Source organism: Odontesthes bonariensis, chromosome 1 (genome assembly GCF_027942865.1).
Source record: "Odontesthes bonariensis isolate fOdoBon6 chromosome 1, fOdoBon6.hap1, whole genome shotgun sequence".
NCBI lineage: Eukaryota > Metazoa > Chordata > Actinopteri > Atheriniformes > Atherinopsidae > Odontesthes > Odontesthes bonariensis.
This window is the reverse complement of record NC_134506.1, coordinates 36,896,943-36,917,735: the sequence shown is the minus strand read 5'-3', so window position 1 is coordinate 36,917,735 and position 20,793 is coordinate 36,896,943. Positions and strand designations below refer to the sequence as shown.

Sequence of the window (20,793 nt, the reverse complement as noted above, 5' to 3'; positions counted from 1 at the left end):
GAAGAGTCTGGGTGCTGGACCATTCACCAGTTTCCAGACCTTTAACCAATTTAAAACATTTGGTTCATCATTGTGTAGGGGGCGTGGTGCATCAGGTGCAGAGGAGAGGTGGGAAGGACTCAGAGGACAGTGGGAGGGGAGATGATTGCAACACCTGCACATCATCGGCTAAGCATTCTCCCCTTTATCAGTAGCGTGCTGGTCCAGGCAGAAAGAGAGGACCGTGAGATGACCAGAACCAGAGGTGGCAGAAGGTACGAAAGCCAGAGACACAGAGAAGCCGGCAATCGTCTCCTGCATTCTGCCTGTGAGCCTCGGTCATCGCCAATAAACGATTAACACTTAAGAAGTGGTCTCTGTGTGTGTGTTGGGAGAACTCACGGTGGCAACCAGAACTGCCACAATCATGAAACGCAAAATATGACAAAGAAGACACAGGAATGTTGAGCATTGCCCTGTTCCAATTTTTTTAGATGTGCTGTTGCCATCAAACTATTAAATGTGGTTTGCTGAATATCAGATCTCTCCTTTCGAAGTCTCTGTTAGTGAATGAGTTGATTTGTGATCATCATATTGATATATTTTGTCTTACAGAAACCTGGCTGCAGCAGGAGGATCATGTTAGCATTAATGAAGCAACTCCCTCTGACTGTTTAAATGTTCACGTTCCTCGAACCACAGGCAGAGGAGGAGGAGTGGCAGCTATTTTCAGATCAGGGTTACTCATCAGTCCCAGACCCAAGATTAGTTTTAGCTCTTTTGAATATCTGATTCTCAGTTTTTCCCACGCAAAGTGGAAATCCCAGAAACCTCTTGTGTTTGTTGTTGTGTATCGTCCACCTGGCCCTTATTCTGAGTTTCTGTCTGAATTCTCAGAGTTTTTATCCCAGTTAGTGCTGAGTACAGATAAAGTCATTGTAGTGGGTGACTTTAATATTCATGTAGATGTTGAAAATGACAGCCTGAATATGAACTTTAATTCTATATTGGACTCTATTGGATTTTCTCAGAGTGTTCACAGACCGACTCACTGCCTTAATCACACCCTTGATCTTGTTCTGACTTATGGCATTGAGAGTGAACAGTTAACAGTGTTCCCTCATAACCCTGTCTTATCTGACCATTTTCTGATAACCTTTGAATTTACATTACTTGACTATACAGTTTCTGAGAAGAAATTTACGTATAGAAGGTGTCTATCAGAGGATGCTGTAACCAGATTTAAAGAATTAATTCCATCATCCTTTTCTTCACTACCATGTGCAGATATGATAGAGGACGACTACATAAACTTTACTCCAGCAGCACTTGACTCTCTTGTTGACAGCTCTATAGTTTCAATGCGTACAGCACTGGACAATGTTGCCCCTCTGAAAAGGAAGGTAATCAGTCAGAAGAGGTTGGCTCCTTGGTATAATTCACAGCTGCGTGCTTTAAAGCAGACTGCAAGAAAGCTGGAGAGACAGTGGCGTTCCTCTAATTTAGAAGAGTCTCAGTTAGTCTGGAAAGATAGTTTAACAATGTATAAGAAAGCCCTTCGTAAAGCTAGAACTGCTTATTATTCATCATTGATAGAAGAGAATAAGAATAATCCTAGGTTTCTTTTCAGCACTGTAGCCAGTCTGACTAAGAGTCCGAGCTCTGCTGAGCCAGTTATTCCTTTAACTCTCAGCAGTGATGATTTCATGAGCTTCTTTATTAATAAAATTGTTTCTATCAGAGAGAAGATTGATGGAGTCCTTCCCACTATTATTAGTGATGTATCATCAAGTACAGCAGCTTTAGAAGTATCTTTAGAACCTGATTTGTATTTAGACGGCTTCTGTCCAGTTGATCTCTCTGAACTAACAACAGCAATAGTCTCTTCTAAACCATCAACTTGTGTTTTAGACCCAATCCCAACCAGACTGTTCAAGGAGGTTTTCCCATTAATTGACACTTCCATATTGGATTTGATCAATCTGTCTTTGATGACAGGATATGTACCTCAGACTTTTAAGGTTGCTGTAATTAAACCTTTACTTAAAAAACCTACTCTTGATTCAGAAGTGTTGGCTCATTATAGACCTATATCCAATCTCCCTTTTATGTCTAAAGTTCTTGAAAAAATAGTTGCAGCTCAGCTTTGTGATCATTTACACAGAAATAATCTGTTTGAAGAGTTTCAGTCAGGATTCAGAGTGCATCATTGCACAGAAACTGCACTGCTGAAAGTTACCAATGATCTCCTCTTAGCCTCTGATAGCGGACTTGTGTCTGTGCTTGTCCTGTTGGATCTCAGTGCTGCATTTGATACGGTCGATCACAGTATCTTATTACACAGACTTGAACATGTTATTGGGATTAAAGGAACTGCATTAGGCTGGTTTAAGTCATATTTATCTGATAGATTTCAGTTTGTTCTTGTAAATGAAGAATCTTCCTCACACACCAGAGTAAGTCATGGAGTTCCCCAGGGTTCTGTGCTTGGACCGATTCTTTTTACTTTATACATGCTTCCATTAGGTAACATTATTAGACAGCATGGCATAAATTTCCATTGCTATGCTGATGATACTCAGCTGTACTTATCTATAAAACCAGATGAAACCAATAGGTTGGTCAGACTACAAGCATGTCTTAAAGACATAAAGACCTGGATGACTCAGAACTGTCTGCTTCTAAATTCAGACAAAACTGAAGTCGTTATCTTTGGACCTGAGCGTTTCAGGGAGAAATTGTCTAGCTATATAGTTACTCTAGATGGTATTTCCTTGGCTTCTAGTTCTACAGTGAGGAACCTTGGAGTTATTTTTGACCAGAACTTATCATTTGACTCGCATATAAAACAGGTTTCTAGGACTGCCTTCTTTCACCTTCGTAATATTGTTAAAATCAGGAACATCCTGTCTCAGAGTGATGCAGAAAAACTAATTCATGCATTTGTTACTTCAAGATTGGACTACTGTAATTCTTTATTATTGGGCTGTCCCACATATTCTCTGAAAAGCCTTCAGTTGATCCAAAATGCTGCAGCCAGAGTTTTGACGAGAACTAACAGGAGAGATCATATTTCTCCAGTTTTAGCTTCTCTTCATTGGCTCCCTGTTAAATTCAGAATAGAATTTAAGATTCTTCTCCTTACATATAAAGCTCTTAATGACCGAGCTCCATCATATCTTAAAGATCTCATTGTAAGATATTTTCCTAACAGAGCACTTCGTTCCCAAACTGCAGGTTTACTTGAGGTTCCCAGAGTTTCTAAAAGTAGAATGGGAGGCAGAGCCTTCAGTTATCAGGCCCCTCTCTTGTGGAATAAGCTGCCAGTAAATGTCCGGGAAGCAGACACCCTTTCCACTTTTAAGACCAGGCTTAAAACTTTCCTTTTTGATAAAGCTTATAGTTAGGGATGGCTCAGGTGATCCTGAAACATCCCATAGTTAAGCTGCTATAGGCCTAGACTGCTGGGGGGCCTCATCTGACACACCTTTCCTCACTTTACTCTCTTTATGTATATGTGATATTATTATGGCCATTAACTCGTGTTTCCCTGTTCCAACAGATATCCTTTGAATGGTGTTACAGTGCCGCCGTCGCGGTGCCCCCCCCCCCCCCCCCCCCCCTTTTTCTGTCTTCTCAAACCCCAGCTGGTCGAGGCGGATGGCCACCCTTCCTGAGTCTGGTTCTGCCAGAGGTTTCTTCCTGTTAAAAGGGAGTCGTTTCTCTCCACAGTCGCCTCAGGCACGCCGCTCAGGCCGGGAGATTGGACCGAAAAACAAAAAGTTTTCAGTGCAATCTGTTGGTTTTCTTAGCTAGGAAATTGTTTTTGAATTGGCTCTATATGAACGAATTGGATTATTTTATGAATTATGATTATTATTAATTAATTGAATTCCAATTGGCTTGAATTGGACTTACTATCTAAGTGCCTTGAGATGACATTTGTTGTTTTTGGCGCTATATAAATAAAAATGAATTGAATTGAAAATCAAATTAAAGATGAGTTAATATTTTACACAAAACAGTAACATTTTCTCACTTTCACCATTTGGAGTTTTCTATGCTCTGCTGTGAGTAAAATATCATGAGAATTAAATTCCAATAAAACTTGGATTTAAACTTTTAGAACCACAGTCATTTCCACATATTTATAGGCATTTTTTGTGAGTTTTGATCACTTTGTATTTTTTAGCAACTTCTTTGCATTGATTTGTTGGCACTTTGCAGCTTTTGTTTTGTATTTAGAGTCTCTTTTAAATCATTCTTCACTTTATTGTGATTATTTTGAATTACTTTGTATTTTGTGTTCATATTGTGCTTCTTTGTGTTTGTAATAAATGTATGTTGCCTTTGCATATAATCTGGGCAGATACGTCTGTAGCTGATTTTGTCTCTTTAAAGTCACATCATGCGTTTATTGATCATTTTGTATCTTGTACTTATTTTGTGACTTTGTTCTTGCATTTTGCATCTTTTTCACAAATTTGATTGACCCCCAAGATATGTCAACTGTCACTTCATTGTGTTGTTCTACCGGTACACAATAGGATCATTTAGCAATGCATTTATATCTGTAGGATTATGAAAAAAAACATGGACAAACAAAACATTTGAGAAAAGATTGGACCACGATATTGCAGGCATCACAAAGGGCACATTAATCAAGGCAAAAAAGGCATCTGCATGGAGGTTAATTACGGTTCTGGGAAAATTATTCCTGAAAGGGGCTAATGACATGTGACATTAGCAGCTGGGAGATGATTGGGGATATAATTAGATGAATCATCCAAAAATGGCAAGAAAACAAGTCTTTTATTAGCCAGCCATCTTAATATTTCACTGTTTTCAAAGAAACAGGGCACATAAAGAAAAGTCCAATTACGAGCAGTGTACAAAAGAAAAAGAAATGAGATTCCTCACAGCATTTGAAATACAAAAAAAGAAAAGTAAAATATAATGAGATGCCAAACTCTGTGGTCTTGGGAGTTGGTCACAATCTGGATTTTCTTACTTATCAAGTAACAATGAAGTGTTTACGCAAGGAAACTTTCAGCTAAAACTCCCTTCTTCACGAGAAAAACTTAGATGGTCTTTTTTGTTTGAGATCCTCAAACATACACATGAACTGGAAAACATGCTTCTTTTCTTATTTTACATTTTCATACTTGAGTTGTTTACTGTGAAAATTAATTTAGAAACTTGCAGGTTGCACTCCCTGCAACCTGAGAAAATTTGTCAGCTTGGATGCATTGTGAATAGCTGAAAATGGTTTGGAATAAAAACAAACATGCATGGCCTCACAAATGATAGCAAAACACAACATTAAAAACTAAGGATGAGAAGCATTCAGCATGTGACTTCATGAAGAAAAATAAAACTGCAGCTCCACTGCTTAGTGTGAGGGTTGACCATCTTAACAAACTGAGCCACCAAAAAGAAGGTTATGTGTGGGCCATGTGACAGATCAGCAACAGAAGAAGATCAGAGCTGCTTTGAAGTGTTGGGAAATATTCACAAAAGGGAAAGAAACTGCATTTAAAATGCCGCTGGAGAAGAGACAAATGACCTTAGCATTGACTCTGGAAAATATAACAGACCAGAAGGTTTGACAGCTTGAGGCGAAATCATTTTAATTAACTTAATGAGCAATAGTGTGTGGTGACTGGATGAATATATGAGCTGAGTTCATCATGATTGTTTGTTTTTTAAATGTTTATATTTTCAATAGTGCGAAAAGATATAAGATCTAACAGGCATATGGCCATCTGAGACTTTCCACCTCATATTCATTACAACTAAGCACCAAGGCTTAGGGCTAACGGTTGGCGAATCAGGTTTTTTTTCCTGTGGAAGTTAATTGGGCTGCTGTCCACAGTGACGACATAAAAAGCTCAGCAGGATGGTGTACTTGCAAATGTTTGTGCCAGCTAATTGTGTTAGGATCTTTAGTCTGTACATGTTACAAAGACAGCAAACTGGTTGGAGTCGATCTTTTGGCCAGTCATTTTCATCTGGTTTCAACTTTATATAAACTCAAAAACATGATTTTGTTTATTTTCAGACAACAAGTAAAACTGGCATGTGAGGAGTGGGGACTTTTATGCACCATCTCCCATGTCCACTGCTCATACATCTTTCTGAGCATGTCAGAAATAGCTGGTTACTTGGACTGATGATAAGTTGGAAAATGTAAATACATTGCCCAAACCTTATAAACAATTTACTCCGCTGCAACATCATACCACTCAAGTCTCTTGAAACTCTATATATCTATTTATCAATATAAAGATATATACTACTGAGGGTAACATCTCGCTAGGATATAATCTAGGCATGTGATTAGTAATTACATATGATTATTTGTGGATAATAATTCTTTAAAAATGTTTAAAAATGAATTATTAATGTCAACTACCGTAGTAAAACTACTGGAAGTTTAAATTTAAGAAAAAATTGTCAAATATAAAAAAATGCAAACATTTCTTTATAGTTTATAGTTACTTATGAATAGAACATTGTCATACATATTATACCTTTTTTTCATGCACATAAAAAACAACATTTATCAGCTTCAGTTTATCAAGTCCATAATTTGCTCTCCATTGGCTTTCACTTTGCTGCACGGTGGTGTGGTGGTTAACACCATCACCAAACAGCACGAGGGTTCCTGGTTCAGATCCCAGCTGGGTTCTTTCTATGTGGATTTTGCATGTTCTCCACATGTATGTGTGGGTTCTCTCTGGCAAGTCCAGCTTCCTCCCACCGCTCAAAAACATTTACCCTATGGTAAGTGCAAGCGTGGATGATTGTTTGTCTTGTTAGTCTCTGGCCCTGTGATGGACTGGTGACTTGTCCAGGGTGTACGCTGCCTTTCACCCAATGACAGCTGCTAGCTCCAGCCCCCCTGCGACCCTCATTTGGATTAAGCAGTGATAGAAAATGGATGGATGAATGATTTTCACTGATGTGCAGTGGTCGTTTGAGATCTATCTGCAAGTTTTTGATCTTTTTTCTTCAGGGGCTTGTGAGAGCAGTGGCTAAACTTTTACCTTGCACCACTTCAAGTTGTCCAAAATGGATCTTTATCCTGTTATAGAAGCCATCTCCTTTTCATCTTCATCTTTATTAGAATTAAAGCATTTGCTTCTAGAATTTGCTGGTATACATTTCAATCCATTCTTCTTACTACCCTTAAAATGTTCCCTGTGCTGCTGTCTGCAAGTCAAGTAGCGTTTAACCAAGTGCCTCTATTGTGAAGTGTCTTGCCCAAAGACACTTAGACACAAAAAGCAGCTGGAGATTGTACCAACCTTCTGGTTATAGATTAATCACAAAATTTTTCACAAAATTCTGCCCCCTTTTTTTCTCCACACATATACACCAAACAGCCATAACATCAACACCCCCAGCAAGAAGTCTGCTACTGTTTACTGTTTATTTTGAGCTGTAAAACCTGGTTAGGAGGAGCAGCATTTGCTGCCCATTTGGAAACTTTTTATGCTGAATTATGTATGTTGTAGGGACTTAAATGAGTTTTTTGTCAGATAACTCTTCCATGACCGTCATTTCGCACAGATGTGACTACACAACAGAACAGTTCGCCTCCAACCCACAGTCTGACAACTCTTACTGAAGGTGCACTCAAAAAGGTGTTCTCGCCTTGCTTTTCTTGTAATAATACAAATGATTTAATAAAACCTTTGCTTCATCCTCATCTTTTCTTTTACCTGTAATTTCTTAATTACATTACAAAAGAAGAAAGCAGCTACCTTAAAATATCTTTTCTTCATATAGTTTTGCTCAGCTTTTTGGGTAGTGGCATTAATTATTGGAAGCTGCAGCTAATTGTGTAATTCCTATTTAAGAAGAACATAATTACCATGAAATAGAGTAGTTTCATTGTGATCATTTTTAAGTGCTTGAGCTATTGAGGAGAAAAAATAGATAAAGAATTAAAAAAAACATGTGCTGTGAAGCCAAATCAGTCTCTGCATGGTCTTGAAGAAAAATGATCCCTGTTGAGCTCGAGAAAAAGTGCACATCAGATAACAATTAATAAACATTTGAATGTCACAAAGAACTAAAGGCAAAATTCAAAAGAGCGAATGCTATCCTTTAAATACTGAAGAATCAAATTAAATATGGCTTATGCAAAACAATGAAAAATTTAATCTTTGTTCAGTTTTTCAGTATAAGGGATTCAGTGTCAACAACAAATCCCACTTTACTTTGTATTCAGTGCGGCACACTTCAGGATGTCAGGGGCTTGGACACTTTCTGAAGGGGATTATACTTCTACAGCTAAAAGGCAGATGCTTTCCATTTTGAAGTCTTGAAAATTGATTTTCTCTCAAAGGCTATCCCATGATCCGTGTCTGGGGATCCAGCCTTTACAAAGTTATACTAAATCTATTCAGATCAACAAAGACTGACCATAAGTGGCTGCCAGAAATGAATGTGAATTAGAGTCAACCCCTCGCTGAGATCTTTTCCTTTAAAAATAAAAAATCATAGAAAGAAAAATAAATGACTGGAAAAAAGTTTAGACAGGAAATATGTGGGATTCCTACATGTTTAAAGAATTTACCAAGCAGTGCAAGATTATATGTTACATAATGATTAGTGTGTAAAAAAATCTCCTGTATAGAGAATGCAAATGCTCTGTGCTATTCTTAACATTTATGGAGAGAATCTTAAAAAGAAACAACAACATACTTAAAGCACCTTTTATGGTGTAAATGATCATTAACAGGGTGAAATAGTGTGAGGAGGTGAGGCAACATGAAGAAATGTATTGTGTTTGTGTCTGTTGGGGGGGCATCCTGCCTTGTATTTTTTCTGTGTTATACTGGGCGTGAGACTGGGAGTCAGCGGCTCTGAAAGTCTGTGGTTATGGCTTGTGGTTTTTACTCGGCTCTAACATCTAAGCAGAATTCTCAAAAAAGAGGAACACACAAAAACAGACCCTTCAGAATTCAAGAAGGCATGCTGGTTCCTGTGGCCTCAGAGCACAAGCTGAAAAATAAACAACTTCATTGCATCAAATGTGCGCTGTTAAGTACGATTTATTTTCAGCTCATGATTCAGGCTGTCAAGCACACTCTGACTTATTTCTTTCTCTCATCACTGTGGGTGATCTTATATAAAATTCAAATATAGTCTCAGATGTCCTCTTCCAGAAAAATCCCAAACTTGCTTTTTGCACATCTACCGTTGTACAGATTGAATAAACAATATGTCATATACGTCATCAGGCTTTGATTTTAAAGGTATCGGTGGGTGGATGTTCTCTTTCCCTCTGTCTCCAGTTTATTTTTTTTATGCGACGTTAGCCGTTTGCTTTAATAAACAGACTAAATGACAGTGGTTTGGCGCTTCACTCAACTGACTTGCAGAAAGAAAAGCATCCTAACCAAAATACACTCACCGGCCACTTTATTAGGTACACCTGTTCAATTGCTTGTTAACACAAATAGCTAATTAGCCAATCGCATGGCCGCAACTTAGTGTATTTAGGCATGTAGAGATGGTCAAGACAACTTACTTCAAACCGAGCATCAGAATGGGGAAGAGAGGGGATTTAAGTGATTTTGAACATGGCATGGTTATTGGTAGCCTGACTACATCATACTCACGATTCTAGTCAGAATGTGAGTCTGATACCGCTGGATAGAGTTTTGAGTATGGGGCGTGTTTCAACCAAACCAGGAGAAAAAATGCCTCTTCGCTCAATTGGATAGACCTACAACCAATCAGAGCAACGTAGTATGTGACGTAGATTAAGCAACGCACACTTGTTGTACGAAGAACGGCAAAAACATATTTTCTATCGATAAAAGTCTTTATCGCGTTCTTCTGTTCGTCTTTCAAAATGAATGCAATGTGGAGATCCTGTAGAACAGACTCGATGGCAGAATCTACACACCCTAGCTCTCCAGCGGCAGCCATGTTTGTTTCAAACAAATTCAATCCAAGCGCTCTTTAGTGACGTAGTCGATAATGTCCCTGTTGATCATCTGTCCATCATCGTATAAAGCCCGCCCTGGCAATCTGATTGGGTCGACTGTCGCGATGTCGAGCATAGAGATTTCCCAACTGAGCAAAGCCAGACCGAACTTCCCGACCAAAAATGTTATGGGCGGGGCTAAGTTCGGCTGGCACCCAGGCTAGGTTATTGGTGCCAGACGGGCTGGTCTGAGTATTTCAGAAACTGCTGATATACTGGGATTTTCACGCACAACCATCTCAAGAGTTTACCTAGAATGGTCCGAAAATGAGAAAATATCCAGTGAGCGACAGTTGTGTGGTTAAAAATGCCTTGTTGATGTGAGAGGTCAGAGGAGAATGGGCAGACTGGTTGGAGGTGATAGGAAGGCAACAGTAACTCGAATAACCACTCGTTACAACCAAGAAATGCAGAATACCATCTCTGAACGCACAACACGTGGAACCTTGAAGAAGATGGGCTACAGCCGCAGAGGACCACAACGGGTGCCACGCCCACTCCTGTCAGCTAACAACAGGAAACTGAGACTACAATTCGCACAGTCTCACCAGAATTGGACAATAGAAGATTAGAAAAACGTTGCGTGGCCTGACGAGTCTCAATTTCAGTCACAGTCGGTATAAACGGAACGGAACAGAATTTCTACGAGTTAATTTGCGGAATTTCCGTTAGCGGGCTAACCAAGTTAACTGAAATGTAGCCTTTTAACGCCAAATTAGCTTTTTAGACAAGATAAACTATAGCCTACATGTGCATAAATATACCATACCATACCATACCAACTTTATTTATAAAGCCCTTAAAACACCCACAGGACCAAAGTGCTATACACAATCATAAAATAAAAGGGTCAAATATAAAAGCAGTACTAAAGTAATTAAAATGTAAACACAATAAAACGAAGTCAAACATCTCAGATTGTGCCAAAAGCCAAAGAAAAAAGATGGGTCTTAAGTTGGGATTTAAAAACAACAAGTGAAGCGGCCTGTCTTATGTCCAAAGGAAGGTCATTCCATAGCTTGGGAGCTGCCACAGAAAAAGCACGGTCCCCTCTGAGGCTGCGGCTACACGAAAACGTTTTTCACTGTAAACGATACTTTTTCTTATCGTTTCGCTGTCGCGGCCACACGGAGCCGGCGTTCCCACTACCCCAAAACGATAGTTTTTGAGAACGGGTTCCAGAGTGGGAAAGTTTGAAAACGGCCTCGTTTCGTTTCCATTGTTACAGCTAAAACGTTTTTGCGTCAGTCAAACGTTGACGCTGTGAGCCAATTTTAACACTTCTCTATTGTCTCACAGCGTGGCGTGACCCAGTGGCGTGTGTACTGCATCGTTTCATCGTTTTCATCCGTTTTCCTCTGGACCTGAGTCTTTACAGCAGCGCGTTGCCGTGTGGTCGCAAGAATTTTCGTACCCGTTTTAAAAAAAAAACCTCGTTTCGTTTTTGTGTAGCCGTAGCCTAAGTTGCGCTTTGTCTTTGGGACCCTGAGAAACAACTGGTCAGCTGACCTAAGAGAACGGGAGGGTGTGTAGGAATGTAGCAGCTCAGACAGGTAAGGAGGGGCAAGGCCATTAAGAGCTTTAAAAGCAAATAAAAGGATTTAAAATGAATCCTAAAATATACTGGCAACCAGTGCAAAGAAACTAAAACAGGGGAAATATGGTCAAATTTTCGTGTACCTGTTAAAAGTCGTGCAGCAGCATTCTGAACCCTCTGAAGCTGGGAAATGCATGAATCACTGACGCCTATATATAGTGCATTACAGTAATCCAGCCGTGAGGTCACAAATGCATGAATTGCTGTTTCAAAGTGCTGTCTAGGAAGAATGGGTTTAACTTTGGCTAGCTGCCTTAAGTCAAAAAAGCTGGATTTTACAACAGCTCTAATGTGAGCTTCCAGCTTAAGACAACCGGCTTGACATACTGAGCCAAGGAGCAAGCATCGGACAGAGAGTCTTCATTGGAACTGCCAAAAATCACTACCTCTGTCTTATCTTCATTAAGTTTCAAGAAATTTAGGGCCATCCAGGCCTTCAAATCTTCCAGACATGAGAACAGAGAACGAAGGGAGGTGGAGTCTGCTTTCTTCAATGGTACGTAAATCTGTGTGTCATCCGCATAACAATGAAAAGCAATCCCATATTTCTTAAAAACAGAACCAAGAGGAAGGAGGTACAACAAGAAGAGAAGAGGGCCTAGAACTGAGCCCTGTGGGACACCACACGACAGTGGAGCAGAGGAGGACCTATGGCCATCAAGACAGACACAAAAAGTACGCTTGGCCAAATAAGATTTAAAATATGTCAAATTTAACGCGTTAACTGATATATATCTATATCTATAGATATGTGTGTGCGTATCAAGGCAAGGCAAGATTATTTGTACAGCACAATTCAACAACAAGGTGATTCAAAGTGCTTTACAGAGACATTAAAACAGTAGAAATAAAAAGCATGATTTAAATTTTAAACAAAAAAGAAAGATATAAGAACAACAGATTAAATCAGATTAAATCAGTAGTTAAAATATGATTAAGTTTTGAAACTCAATCTTCAGATTTGGAGCTTTATTCAAATGCAGCTGAAAATAGATGTGTCTTCAATCTAGATTTAAATACACTGAGTGTTTCAGCTGATCTGAGGCTTTCCCTGGGAGTTTGTTCCAGACATGTGGAGCATAAGAAGCTAAACGCAGCTTCTCCGTGTCTGGTTCTGACTCTGGGAACTGATAGAAGACCGGATCCAGATGACCTGAGGGGTCTGGTAGGTTCATACTGGGTCAGGAGGTCACTGATGTATTCTGGTCCTAGACCATTCAGAGCTTTATAGACCAGCATCAGAACTTTAAAGTCTATCCTCTGATGGAAAGGCAGCCAGTGTGAAGACCTCAGAGCTGGACCGATCAATTAATTATCAATTAATTAATTTTGACAGCCCTTATACAAATAGGTCTCCATCCCTTTATGACCACAGTGTACCCATCTTCTGATGGCTAATTCCAGCAGGATAATGCACCTTGTCACAAAGCTCATATCATCTCAAACTGGTTTCTTGAACATGACAATGAGTTCACTTTACTCCAATGGCCTCCAAAGTCACCAGATCTCAATCCAATTGAGCACCTTTAGGATGTGGTGGAACAGGAGATTCGCATCATAGATGTGCAGCCAACAATTCTACAGCAACTGCGTGATGTTATCATGTCAGAATGGACCAACACCTTGTTGATAGCAGTTCTGAAGACAAAAGGGGGTCAAACCTTTTACAGGGTGTAATAAAGTGGCCGGTGAGTGTGTATCTGCAGCAGATTTAACCTGTTCGCTGAGCTGCCTTCTGGCAATCCACTTCTTCGTTACCGTCATATTGTTTCCTCACGCTGTGACAGCCCTGAACCTATCATCCACACTCCTCCATGACAATAGTTTCAATTTAGTGACTTGATTATGTATTCATAAATGTGCAGCTTTTGTTTTTTGGGAATAGGGACAACAGCACAGGTTTTATTTTCTTACAGAATCTTGGGCTGCACAACGATAAACTAAATCTTGGGTTTTTAATGTTTAATTTTGAGAGCAAGTGAGTCTACTTCCCTTGAAGAGTTCATGGTTTTGTCATTTTTAAAGGGCCAGAACAGAAATTTTCAGCTAAATAAATGTAATAATGTCAGTTGTACCTTGTTTTTTAGGAGGTTGAGAGTTTAGTTGTAAACATGCAAACTTTGTAGTTTTATCTATACTTAACATCCTTAACAACTTGACGGCAATCTGAATAGTGTGCCACTTCTGCTATTGTTTACATACTTTTTATTTTCTTATCTTAAGCTTTTGACATTTCATTTCAGATTAACGAAATAGCACATCAAACTGCCAGGGCTCATAGTAAAGGCGAGGGTATCGTCCTGATCAGCATGAAATCCATCCATACATCCATTTTTTTTTACCACTTAATCCAATTCAGGATGCCCAAGCTGCCATGAGGCAAAAGGCGGGGTGCACCCTGGAACGGTTGCCAGTCCTTCGCAGGGCCAACACAGAGACAAATGAGACAAACACCCATGTTTGCTTACAATCACTCCCAGGGTCAATTTAGAATTACCGGTTAACCTAACATGCATGTTTCTGGACAGTGGGAGGAAGACGGAGTACTCAGAGGGAGCCCACTAATGCCTGGGAGGACCACACAGAAAGGCCCCAGATTGGATTCAATCTACCTTCATGCTGTGTGGTGAACATAGCATAGAAGAACAGGTAAAACTATAAAAATAACTTAAAAAAACCCACTACCTGACAAGCAACCACTACTCCTTTTTATGTGACATGGCTGTCCAAACACTTTATTCAACTTTAATAAATCTTCATTCATGCTCAATTATGTAATACAGCATCTTGAGGTGGTGTATGTTCAGGTACATTTTGATGATCATACTCGTGTTACAGAATTGTAATTATAACAGAGTAAATGTATACTTCCATGGAGACAATTATACTTAAAAACAAATGATCCAAGCATTTGTTCCACTGACAACATTTAACTTGATTTCAAGATGCCAACTCTATTTGCATTCAAGCATTTCCATTTGACATGAAAAAAATAAGGTATGTATCTGGTTGGTCAATAAAACAAATCATGCCAAAGACCTGCATTTAAGAGTCACCACCTCAGTATGTTTAGACCCTTGACTACAGCACGGATTGATCGAATTCAACTCAGAAGCATTGTTTTAAGAATCTAAACCTACTGTGGGCATATTGGATGTTCTTATACACCTGACATATATGCTACAAATAGGATATTATTTTTTCCATAGCTGACAAAACCCTTCTCTTATAACATTTTATAAAACTTGTATTGTCTACTGCTGTTTCCTAATTTTACCCATCAGCATCATTAAAGTTTAATCCCACTTTCTCTCATTGGCCAAATAATTAATTCATTGAGACCTTATTAAGCTTTGTACTATTTACTGTGTATGTACTGTGGCATAATCTGATGGTACACAGGGTTGCATCCTGTTAAGAATTATTATACCCTGAGATAATACAAAGACTTTTCTTTCTGTTTTTACTCAACCGGATTTCCCTGCATATTGATTTTCCAAAGATGTACATCTGCACTTTCCATTCTTATTTTCATGCAGGATGTTAAAAGAAAAAATCACAACCAGAAACAAGTAAATGCCTTATGTATTATATAGAATATATCTAATATTAAATACTCAGCCCCATCATTCTCATTCCTTTCTTCTTGTGGCAGGTCTGAAGAACACTGCACTAAGAGAACACAAGGCTGAACATTACAGGCAGAAAATATACTTCAGGACCAGCTGAAATCTGGCAAAAAAAGAGAAAAAGAAAACACTGAAGGAACATCCCTGTAACTGAGAGAAAACTGGGTTGAGTTAGTTTAGCACAGTAGTCCTCACACACACAAACTTGCATGCACCAGCACAATGCAGCCTTGTTATAACCCCCTTCAGTAGAGCCAGTATTCAGGGAAATCATCCAGGGAGTAGCCACACCTAGAGAAGCCCAGCATTTGACCACAGATCTATACTTAGTGCAAACAACACCAGCTGTGATGACTGAAAAAAGCAGACAACACTTCTTCTCCCAAAGTGGTTATCATTGCTTCAATACAGAATATATCTGTATACCATGTGTGCTACAAATCACAAAGAAAAACAAAGAGAGAGAAATATTAGATTCCAAAGTGTAACTTAACTACAACTTTGGTCAGTATTTGCAAGCTACATGTAAACAGCAAGCAGCTGCCAACTGTCCAGAGCAATAAGTTCATCATCAGTTCAGCCATGCTGGAGCTGATGACATGTGGGAGGACATGAGAGGAGGGAAGCTGCCGCTTTCTCTTCACTATGTGCACATCCTGGAATGTGTCAAGGCAGTTTGACTGTGAGCTTCAGAGATTTCATGAGCTGTACTTATTAAGTTATATATAGAACAAGACCATGAGTTTTGTTTCCAAAGGAAAAATGTGCTCCTTGTTTAAGATGTTTGATTCATTGGTCTGTGATTTTCAGTGCAGTTCTGGGATATGTAACTTCTTTGAAGTGTTTATCCTCAAGGTGTTTCTGTTTTGAATTACTACGTTTTCCAAGGTCTAGCTGACAGTTACTCCCATTACAGATCCATCTGTTGTTTGAAACAAATTTTCTTTGAATTTTAAAATGTAATAACCTTTTACTAAATTTCTACCAAAAGTAAAAGTTCTCCAGATCAACAACAACAGTAGTCTTACACAGTCGATCAAATATGAGCCATATAAAACAGATCCATCTTAGACAGAGTTATGTGATCGATGTTGAAATAATATTCACTGATTTAGCTTTAGGCTACATCCAGTCAATCATGGTGGGAGGCTGCTGGTGTGCTATCTTCTCTTAGGTACCTGTTTTGAATTTAATAAAAAGAAAGTGGTGTCATTTTGACAGTATTAACACTAGTTTTCATATTTATCAAGGATCATTTTAGGTGTTTTATTTGTTTTTTTTTGTTTTTTTACTTTGTATAGATTATGAAATAGTATTTTTTACAGTAAGTAAAACACAGCATTAGGCAACACATAAGCCTCTTATCCCAAGGGCAAAACAAATAAAATTCTGATAAAAAAATTTTGAACATCATAGATAAAACAAAAATATTACCCTGTGAATTCTGAGAAAAAAGTCAGAACATCTGTCTGTGAACTGAATCCTGAGAGAAAGTGGGTCATGTGCCAAGACACCAGCCCCAAGCACAGAATTTATGGTTTGAGTGTTTTGGAATAAGAATGTTGTGAAAGGGCCTGAAGAGATCAGTTAATATGTGAAAACAGATCAACATTGAGGAGCTGACGCTGTTTTGTTCAGAGAAATCTGTTAAATTTCCTTCAAGCTCATATGCAGACTGATCAACAGTTTCTGGAAATGTTTAGCTAAACATTTAATCTAATACAATAGTCATAAGAATCATTTTACTGTTTGATTATTTTAAACTTCAATCTTTTGTATAAGTCACGAATAGTTGTTGAATAGCTTTAAATACCTATATCACTTAGAAATAATATAAAAAAAAACAGTAAAGACAACATAAAACAGTTAAACATTACCATTAACTGCAGCTTCAGTGAGCATTCAGATGCATCAACGCCTCTTTAAGCAGTTTAACTGAAAAACTGTGAGTATGTTCTAATGTTTGAATTTCATATCAAGTCAATTTGGGCAGCACATTTAAGGTCTGGGGCTGGGAAAATATAGCTAAACTTTTGGTGTTCTTCAGCTTTTCTAGCTGACAAACAAAATACTGTGTCTTATTCAAATGTCATGCATTCTGGTTTATTGTGGTTCCTGTCAACACACATAAAAAGGTATTTCTTAATATGTTTCTCCATGTGCAATTGTTGTTTTGAATCAGCACAAAACCTAAAATCTTTCTATTTGATTCAGAGAGATGGAAGCAAGCACTTTTTTTTTTTATTAATGGTGATAGTTTTGAACAGCAGAACATTTTTCAGCTTCCAAGTCAAATAAATGCAACAACAACAAAAATATAGTTTATCACAAGGCAACAACTAGGCTTGGGAATACAAGGCACAGTATCTCTTGTGTTAACTCCTTTCAGACATGTTTCCTTTTAAAACAGTCCAACTGCTTTCATTAAATCTGCCATGAATCTTAAACGTACCACATGTAATATGGAACAACTTCATGTAACCTCTGCTAACCTAACATAAGGGCACATTGTATGGCAGCAAATTCCTGTGCACTCTGCCGGCCAGCCATGGCTTTGAGCACTCAGTAAGGCCTTAAGTTCCCACAAACCCTAAAGGAAAAAGAAAGGAAGGAAAACCGATGGGAGGGGATATCTTGAGGAATGGTTGGTATTCTAAAATGTTGTTATTCCCCACAAGTTTATTTCTTGTCTTTCAGTGAGGTCCAGCAAAACATTCCTCAGCCAATCAGAGAGCTCTATTCTCACACATTTCTACAATCAAAACAAACTGGTAAAACAGGAGATTGTGCAGACAACTTAGAAACAAGAAAAACACATTGGTGAGTATTAAAAAGGGATATTCATGTGTGAATATGAACATTGAGCTTAGTTATGATTAATGCAATCCAACCCTTAAATAAACTGAGTTCAACATTCATGAACCAATTCACACAAGAATAATGAAATCTGAAATTTGACTAAATATCCTAATTAGTCAAAGATAGCTTGCAAAAGCTCTCTATTTCTCAAAATGAAATCTCCAAAACAAGGTCACTGACATCTTAGGAAATGTATGAAACAGAGCAGAGAAGAAGTCAGGAACATGACAGTTGTTAAAAAGTGAAAAGGACTTACCACTCACTTATCAGACACTCTGCACTCTCTCCTGTCTGTCTCTCTTCTTCACTCAGTGTATGACAAAACTTCTCAAGTTGGTCCTTTCCACCGACTCCCTCCCTCTCTGCTCTCTCTCAACACGGATGTACATGTGACTGTCACAGACTGACTGAACAACAAAATGGTGACATCTAGTGGGACAGAAAAGCTACAGCACTGAAAAAGAAAACCTCTGGAGCTGTCAGCCTCCTGACTATTTTCTTAGGCAAGTAATTTCTTGACTAATTATCTCTCATTCTGGAGGTGGGTTGAGAGCAGCATCTGATGAATACAAATAGCTTCATACAAACCCATTTACAAATGGGCTGGGACTCTGTGAACAATAAAAACATAATTCAGTGATTTGCAAGTCATTCAAATTTTAAATTTAATTGAAAATAATAATTGTGACAGGGGCATATTTGCCAGTGTGTTGCTTCTATTGACTATATTAACATTTTGGTGCCTCTTTTTTGGGGTTTTTTTGGTACATAATTCCAATTTTGTTCAATGGGTGACAGGTCTGTACTGCGGCCAGGCAGTTCAGCATCCATACTCCTCTACTATGGCGCCATGCTGTAATATAGAACGTGGTTTGGCTTTGTCTTATTAAAAGAAGCAAGGCCTTTCATGAAAAAAAGGCTTCTGGTTAGCCGCATATGTTTCTCCAAAACCTGTATCATCTGGTATAAATGATGCCTTTATAGATGTGTGAGCTACCCAGTCTGCAGTCTTTTTTTCTGCAGATTTTTACAACTACTTATAATAATAGTAATAAAAACATTTTTTATCCCAGAGGGAAATTCACAGTTTCCAGCACTGTTCAACAACAGAAACTTAAGTTAAAGTTTTTGCATTTTCACTTATTTGAAGATAACACACATGTTTTATTCAAAAGTTGAGACTTGGTGGAGAACTCCACTACAACAGCTACTGAAATAATTATTTGCTACTGTTTATGGAAATTGTGTTACACATGAAAGCTCCATTGTAAAGTCATAAGAACGCCGAGTTAGACCAGGTGATGTTATTTGGAATAAGCAGTGGTGGAATATATTGTCCATACAATTTCAGGATATCAGTTCTTCCCTTCAAACTCCATTTCAGAGGTAAATATTGTTTTAGTTTTAGTTACAAGTTACTGCTTAGATTAATATTGCATATGAAAAGATCCAATAAAGTCATGAATACTATGTAGGCCTGTGGCTCTCAACCTTTTTTAAACATTTTGACACTTAAAAAACAGCACTGTGTCTGTGGGGCTTCTAATCACTATGAGTTATCAGTCTGTGATTAGCAGTTTCACCGATTAGTGTTTTATCTTCTGTACTTACCACATAGTTTCAGTGAATTCATCACTTGAGAATTAAATATAAAGAAAATACCCAGTGAATATTGAAAAAAAAACAGCAAATTTGAGATAAAAGTCCATTGTTTAGTGGAATTTTGTTTCTTTTTTTTTTTCTACCGGGGGCATTGTATTAAACTACCAAATTGTATGAAATTAATTTAAACTAGCTCCAGTTTGAGCAAATGCATCTGTAAAATACTGCTCACATGTGGGTGCATTACTATTAGCAATATGATAATACAATTTATTGTATTTATTTAAGTTATTATATTCCGCTTTTCTGAAGAACGGGTATATCTAAGTATATAGAGCTAAAAGGCTGCTGCATTCACCATGTGGACATATGGAGAGTTTATGTACAGTATTTTCAGTTTCTTTAGACTTGAATGTAATACTTGGTACATATGTTTATGTTATTGCATAATGTTTATGTTCTGCAGTAGGTTTAATGTAATTCTACATGAGTTATTATTGCAGCTGTTTCACATGAATTGTTCTGAGACCTCACATTGCTGATTTTACTGTTCAAGAGTGAGATGTTGTGTGTAAGAAAATAATAAAGCATACAAAGTGCTGGAAAAGAGGAGAAATATGTTTGATTTGTGTACTCCTTAAATCATCTTATGTGCTATTTCACTCTTTAAAGGTAACACACAAAACCCAGTGAATAAAGAGGCTTTTAAATTTAACATAACAAACAGGACATCGTGACAAAAATAAACCAGAACTGTAAATATGCTTTTTTCAAACAAGATTATTGATCCCCAACTGCTTTGATGTAGGTTTTTGTTCATTTATCCCTTGAGGTGGAAGCTCTTTCAGTAACGATCCTATCCCTGCCTTTCATTTATCACCAATGTTTTGGGCCTGTGCTGCCATTTATCGGTGTTCCTCCAGTTAACTGGAGATTCTATGAAACATTATTATGCCTATAAAGGAGTCCTACAAGACTGTAAATGTACATGAGGATCCTTGTGCTGCTAAACCCTGGGGGCTGATGTATTGCCTTCAAATTTAGGCACATTTGCTGAATGGCAAGGAAGGAGATAACACAGACTATAATGGTTTCTAAAATAAAATTATGCACATATTTTA

General features: G+C 38.2%; 1 protein-coding gene across 2 annotated transcripts in view; it reads right to left on the bottom strand.

Moving 5' to 3' along the window:
* Positions 1-18,409, bottom strand: part of tspan4a (tetraspanin 4a) — a 180,841-nt gene extending 162,432 nt beyond the window's left edge. Inside the window, exon 1 of one of the 2 annotated variants that reach the window (XM_075466290.1) lies at positions 18,327-18,409. The gene's annotated coding sequence lies outside the window, so the exon portion shown is untranslated. The remainder of the gene's footprint in view (positions 1-18,326) is intronic. The other variant, XM_075466299.1, reaches the window with a different exon arrangement.
* Positions 18,410-20,793: the final 2,384 nt, after the last annotated feature.